The sequence below is a fragment of the Aulonocara stuartgranti genome (genome assembly GCF_965226115.1).
Source record: "Aulonocara stuartgranti genome assembly, chromosome: 3".
Taxonomy (NCBI): domain Eukaryota; kingdom Metazoa; phylum Chordata; class Actinopteri; order Cichliformes; family Cichlidae; genus Aulonocara; species Aulonocara stuartgranti.
In genome coordinates, this window is record NC_138941.1 from 8,887,701 (window position 1) to 8,895,340 (window position 7,640).

A 7,640-nucleotide genomic window follows, 5' to 3' on the forward strand; every position below is an offset into this window, starting at 1 on the left:
GCTTCATCTGCTGGGAATGACATGTTTCTTCTAGTATGTAAGGCTCAGCCCATCTTACTGGGACTTACTTTTGTAGATCCACATGCTCTAAACCTGGTGCTCCATGATTGGTGCAGAAGCTTTAAGCTCCTATTAACAAATAATGACCATGGACTTAGTTGTTACTACAATAACTTATCATTGAGCAACTTGTATATTTAATTTTACTTGTAAAACTATGCAAGTAGAATTGAATGGGGCACAGTGAGCTGAGCACAGGCCCACTCTGTGACACTCAGAGGTTTGTGGATATCATACTGAGAGTATTGGACACAGTGCAGCCAGCTTGCAGCCACTTTCCCACCACTTTAGCACAATGTTTACATGAGACTCAGCCACACTAATGTTCCTGGGCAGACATGTGGTGCAGCATGGCTGATGGCACTGTACCTGCAGCTGTCATGGACAAGAACCACTCAATACCTCACCCAAGCCAAGCCTGTGCTGATGTTGTGATCTGAGACCGAGACACTAACCCAGGATCATGATATGATGTTGTGAGAGTTTCACTAAGAATTAGCTCTGATTACAAGATTTCAATCTATGGTAACTCTAATTTGTATTTACTTCAGTTTGTTCATCTTGGAGCTGTGTGCAGCTGAGGACAGTCTTATTATTACCAGGTGAGGATATGTAACAGCCACAGTCTGTAGAGATGATGTCACCATGGAGTGGTGATGTCACTGGAGCTGCCAATATGTGCTCCAGCCAAAGCTACACCAGAGGGTTGTGCTGTGTAACAGGTTGGTGCAGGTGGTGTTATCTACATTTGAACATTAGGCAACAGTCTCATGAAGACACTTTCTATTGTTCACTAAAGACCAACAATAACAGAGACAAAGGGAGAGCAGCAGAACTAGTGCTAACAATTAGCACTGCTAGCCTGCCCACCAACACCAGCTAATGTTCTAAAAACGATGATCAATGATTTTGCTGTAACGGCTCCAGCTGTCTGTGTCAGGGACACGTTGGAGATGAAGTGAGTGATCCAGTGACAAAGGTTTGGAAAGCTGCAGTCAGCTGAGACTAAAGGAGTCACCTGACCGAGAGACCAAATGTTTCACTGAGAACGTCCAGATGAACAGAATCAACCTTTGGGATAATCTGTTCCACACATCCATGTTTCACTTACTGCATTATATTTCCTCATTGCTGTGCACACAGGCCTGTGGCTTATAACCAACTCCAAGTTCAGACTCAGAGGCTGCTGAAGCTGTTTTCTGGAACAGAGACGTGTTGGATATAAAAGCAACTCTTCTTTATGTGTCAGCACTGAGGAAAGGAGCAGCTTCGTTTCTAAGTGTATGAAGGACTGTAGCAGTGTGTGTGTGAGCTTTATTTCACAGACAGAACCATGTCAAAAACACAACTTCAGGTAAAAACAATACAAAATCAAAGAGTCTGATCAGAAGGATTAAACAGAGGAGTGTGGGACTGTTTTTAACAGACAGCAGGTTAAGCCAGGCTGGAGGAGTAAACTGAGCCTCGGTGTGAGCAGCAGTGTGTTTGACAGGAAGCTGAGATAAACAGTCTGGAGCCCATTTAGTGCTTCATATGAAAGTGTGAGGATTTGAAAGCAAATCTAAAATCAAGCAGGAGTCAGTGTGAGAATGATTTGTGCTTTTCCTCAGTCAGATGCTGGGAGTTTCAGTTCATCCATGTTCAGCGTGCTGTGCTTTGTGTAACAGGAGAATATGACAGTATAAATCAAGTCTTCATGTCACTGAAAGCCTCCACAGTCTGCTATGGAGGTGCATCAGTTTGGATTTACAAGAAGAACATTTCTTAAACCTGCCACAAGATGGCGCTCCAACAGAAGGGATGTCCACAGTGTAACACAGACACACACATACTGTGTGAATGTGTGAGTGAATGGGCTTTCAACACAAGGCTTCTGCTGCTACCTTTAATGACATAATTAGCTAACAAGAACAAACTGTTAATTACCACCAAAGAACGGCTCCAGATTTTAGCTGCTGACCATTTTGTGAAACGTTGATTACATCAGCTTATTGTTGATTTTTCAACCTTAATATCAGCTGCTTTAAAGGAGCCTCGTTCTCTGGCAGTAACACTTTTCTTCACTAGATGCAGTGCAGGCACAGTCTGTGTTTCTAAACTACACACTAATGTTCATTGTTGTGCAGCTAAATCCTCCCTCTGGATGGGAAGAATCCCTGTCAGGCTTCAAACACCTGGCTTGGTGTTCTGGAGCTAATGTGTCACCTGTGAGGACTCTGAGATGAACACACAGCAGACACTTCAGTTCTCCGTCTGTGTGTCCTCAGTTTCCCAGCATGCCTTGGCTGTGGTGGTGGAGGTGAATGAGGGGGAACATGCTGCTCTGTCAGCACTCAGGTTTCATACCTGGTGATCTCAGAGGACAAAGCGGCGTTACAGCAGCGCACGTTGATGAGACCTGATGCTCTGAACAGTTCAGACTTCAGCCTCACTCTGAGAAAACAAACGACTGACTGTCAGCAGCAACTACACCTGCTCCATCAGTGACGGAGAGAAGAACTGAGACTGAGAGACATACAGCTGCAGGTCAAAGGTCAGAAACGCCCGCTCTTTGTACGGGTCAGGAGTTAGTACTGCAGAGGTCAGCTTGCTGACAAACCATTTGAAACAGTTTGGAGCTAAAAGCACAACAGCAGAGGAAAGAAGAGACACTGCAGAGATGATGCAAAATATTGTGTTTTGTTCTCAGCTGTCAAAAAGTGTAACACACGTGTTCCAGCACAGCCTTTGTGTACTTTCACTTCTCCATACTGTCCATTGGAAATCCTGTTTGTTACTTTTTGATTTCAGTCCATGTGTCCAAAGCAAACTTCTGTCCCACACTTTCTCTGCTGACTCTTCACCGATGCTCAGATGATCTCAGATGATTTCACCAGAACTCATCAAAATTCGGGCTCCACAGAAACCCAGACGTCACTAAACAAGCGTAACAAGCAAAGTGAAAACTGGTCGTTCAGCTTTATTGACCAAAGATAAGCTCACATGTCACCTCATGACACAGACACTTATTTCCACAGCATGCACGAGGACTGACAATAAGTGTCTATAAAGCCACTTCTATCTGCCACACCTGTGCTTCTGTCATGGTTGCTCTCCTCTCACTCTGTCATTTATCCACAGTCTGCCTCCCTCTGCTCCGTCAGCTGACGTCCTCTCTACACCACCTGCTGTGTTTTATCCTGCAAAAACACATTTAAGAAGCGTTGCACCGAGTAACGGGAGGAACTGCTATAAAATCCATTTAAAGGAGGTGGTGCTGAGTGCTGTGACTGGGGTCCCACCACTGACATCACGGGTGGAGGACATGTTGGAAAACTGCTACAAAGTGCTGTGCAGCCAGCAGAGCTTACAGTCTGTCCTGTGTGTCATACAGGCTCTCACACTTAGTGTTTCTGTGACACATTGAAGAGAAGTTTGTGTTGTTCACAGTTGTGCTTGTACTGAGTGACAGCTGACATGACCTAACAGGAATAATGTGTCTGTGCTGAATGAGAAGTAACACACAATGAAGTCTTGATGCATCTCAATCATCCAGGAAAGTGAGTCTGTTGCTTCTGTTCATCTGGACGCAGCGTTTTGTGGGAGAAACGTGTCGTCATCATCAGGTGACGTCTTCAGTCTCAGCTGCAGGTTTCAGTCTTACAAACAGGACATTTGCATAAAGACTGAAAGCAGCTGCAGGAACGATGGGCTGGGAGCTCCGTTCCTTCATCTTAATTATGCAGATTCTCAGGACCATTGATCAACAACCACTGATCCATGTCCATGAGTCCCATTCACAGAGATGTGGGAATGGCTGCAGTCACAGCATGTAAGATGGAAATAAATGAGAAGTATTTAGCTGAAGTGGATTTGATTTATGTTACTTCTTTTTTAACTTGTAGTTCTACATTGGAAGATTATTGTGATATTGAAATATAAAAATACATTTATATTCTATTATTTTCTCAAAATAAGCGTCACACTCGTGGAAGCCGGTGTAGCCGCCGAAACGCCTGCATTTATGGAGACTTTCAGCCCCAGGTAGGCCAGTTATGGATCTTCGGATCCACATTATGTCAGCATAAAATACATACTTAGGCAGAACTTTGCAAATATCTATTTTTCATTTTGTAGCAGCATAGAGCTTTTTTCCAATTATTTTTTAAAAGTCAGGTCAAGGCTCCAAAAGCCCAAAGGCGATATAACAGTTTGTGTTTGCTACATGGATCATTGTAGTTCAGCTTTCCTTTGTTATATTTCTTTAAGAGCTCAAAATGTGTTCATTACATAAATCAAATGTAATTTTCTCTGTAGCACTTCATGGATTTCATCAGCAACACACTGTAGTTGTTCACACAAAGCATAAAGGTAAAAACAATACACACAGTGTTATCTTCATTTTAGATGTCACAAAGTATTTGCGGCTCCCAGTGTTTTCCCGAACCCTGACCCTTTGCGTGGAAACCGGGTCCAAAAGGCTCTTTGGGTGTTAAAGGTTGCTGACCCCTGCACTAGGCCCAACTGACACATATATTTGATTCCAAATACAAAAAATAATGTGTAACCTGCTGGAAGAATGTAGGAGGTTGAGACAGGATCTCAACACTTGGTGTCTGCAACAAAAGACAACAATATGTGGGCCGATCGTGGCTCAAGAGTTGGCAGCTCGTCTTGTAATCGGAAGGTTGCCGGTTCGAGCCCCGGCTTGGACAGTCTCGGTCGTTGTGTCCTTGGGCAAAAAAGCACTTTGGGGTCCTTAGGGACGAGTAAAGCGCTCTACAAATACAGGCCATGTAATGGCAGAAACATTCTCTAGTGTAAATCCTGACTAGTTCATTAACTACAGATCAGTTTCAGTGAACATTATTCACAGAGGGATCTGAGTTCCTTATACCAGACTCTACAGAAACTGTAACACTGTACAGCTCTGCGACTCAACAATATGACAACAATGTAACACACACTAGAATCATCAAATAAAGCCCCACTAACCACTAGAACTAGAACTAACTAACTAGCACTGGACACTTGCATATTAGAGATTTCTACCACCATAGGAGGCGAGATATCATCCTTGAACCAGAGCATCCAGCCCTCAATTTCGGACATAAAAAGCGACGTGGCCAGGCATGATAACACTTTGACTGAACTGCAGGACTGTGGCTCGAACCACTCTGACACCATCGCCACTCTCCAGGCCACTGTGGAGCGTTTGTCTGCGGAGGTAAAGAAGTTAGATGAGAGATGTGGAGCTCTTGAGGCGCTCCAGGAGGAATCATTTAAGAACTGCAGGAATACCAGAAGGCACAGAGGGACCCAAGATGACTGAGTTGGTTCACACCTGTTGGCGGAGGCGCTATCTCTCGAGGAGAAGCCACTCATCGATCGAGCACATAGAGTGAATCGCCAGCGTCCCAAACAAAGTCATCTTCCTCGGCCCATCATCTTGAGATTGCACTACTACCACATTGGTGAGGAAATTCTGCTGAAAGCTGCAGAGAACAAGAACCTGATGTATAAGGGTTTTTAAAATAAACATCCTCCAGATTTCCCTCCCTCTGTTGGAAACGCAGAGCCGCATTTGCAAATATGAGAGGAAGACTACGTGGGATGACCGGCGTCAGGTACAGACTGCTATACCCTGCAAAGCTGTTAGTGACCCATGGTGATGTGAGGAAAAGCTTTACCCATCCCAAAGAGACCGTAGACTACGCGGAGAAGCACCTCTCCCACCCACCTTCAAATGTATTAAAAGCAAGGATATATCTATATGTCTAACGCTGACACAGCACTGTGTTTCTTCTTTTCCCTTTATATTCCATGTAAAGGTGAATATGGAGCGTTTATGGAGCTCGTTTATTGACCAGCTGTCAGTTAGAAGGTAAGAGTTACTAGGTTAACAGAGGTTAGCAGTAACAGTACGGGGAAGTATATTGTGTTGTTCTTTTGTTGGTTTTTATTTTATCCTACTTTACTTTGTTATTTTGATTTTACCTGTTGTGAGTGCTTCCCGTAATTCTCCTTTTTCTTGCGCCGCTGCGGCCAGAGTTCACAACATTACATATTTTTGTATCTATAAACAGGAAGCTGACACTCTCCAGACTTTATCAAAGGTGTGAGCGTCACAGCAGAGGCCTTTGTGTCAACGTAGCTGAAGACAAAACACAGAAACACATGAAGGAGATTTTCCTGGCCTGGATTTTATACAAATATTCTGCAGTACATCAAAAATGAAAGAAAACCATTAGTCAACATATGAACATCACCTCTGAAGTTACAGAGCTTTGATTGGAGACACAGCTGAGCGTTTTGCATTTTGCATAATTAATTACATAATTAATTATGTAACCATAATTAAATGGTTACATCATCTTTAAAGTCCCCAGAGATCAGGAAAAGGGCCTGAGGGTGCTGTGTTTGGAGTCTGCTGGTTACAGTGTGCAGGACCTCACAGGCTGCTGCAGCGTTAGCAGAGGGCGGGACATACACAGCTATCATAATCACGTGTGTAAACTCTCGTGGTAGATAGTACGGTCTCATGCTAACCGCTAGCAGCTCAATGTCCTTACAGCATAGCGTCTCTTTGATAGAGAAATGCCCAGAGTTACACCATCTATCGTTCACAAACACAGCCAGACCCCCTCCTCCCTTCTTACCACTCTCCGCTGTTCTGTCATAAGAGGCTCAGCAGCTAAAGCAGCACACCTGGGTCTCCCAGCCTATTAAAAGCAGCCCTTTGCTTCACCTGCTTCACTAAACATTATTATTTTAAGCAGAGTGGTGTGATTTATGTAGGCATTGCTGTGTGACAGGATGACTTTTCTTGCACACCCACCAAATGAGGGCGCACATGCTTCCACGCCCACTGGTGACTGCACACATCCTTTCAAGGAAGCATTTCATTCATCCCTAACAAATGGAACAAAACACTGTGCAGCGTGTTCAGGTTTGAACGTGGCCCTGGCCTCTCTCTGCATCCACCTGGCACATGCAACACACATCCACTCCCTGCTGAACTGCTTGTATTTGATGTGTTGAAGTTTTGGTAAAGTTTGAATAAATTCCACTTTATTTATAGGAACATTTCATCTGTGGACTCCTGCTTCCCCTCTCCTTGAGCCAGTTTGTGACGGGAACATGACATAAGAAAAGTAATTTATCCCTTTTTGATTCTGTGTATCTGGCGCTCATCCAGTGAGTTCACACTTGGCAGAAACAGACTGAATTTGTCTGGAGAACTTTGGCTTCAGCCAAGTTAGATAAACACACTGTGTCTCTGTCAAAACAGCAGTGTAGTTGTGGCACCCCTGTGAGGGAATGACCACATGAATATTATTTTGTGTAAAACACTCATGTAACGGGACATTTTTCATTGCTATATGTATTTATTTTCAGTTTCTTTAAGAGGATAGAAAATCCATGTAACAGGGATTCATTTTATGTTAGAAAGCAGTGAGGGCGGAACTTTGGTGCTTGCTCCGGGGTTTCGGGGAGCAGTAAGTGGAGCCCACCTTCCGCTGCTTCCTCAGACACGTTCTGGAGGAAAGCAGAGACGCATCGTGTCTTCCTTACTCTGCTCTTCACCTGCTTTTAAAGGT

General features: G+C 44.0%; 1 protein-coding gene across 1 annotated transcript in view; it reads left to right on the forward strand.

Annotated features, from left to right (window-relative positions):
* LOC309702199 (protein NLRC3-like) overlaps positions 1-7,640 on the forward strand; it is a 145,735-nt gene that overhangs the window by 81,714 nt on the left and 56,381 nt on the right. The window lies entirely within an intron of this gene.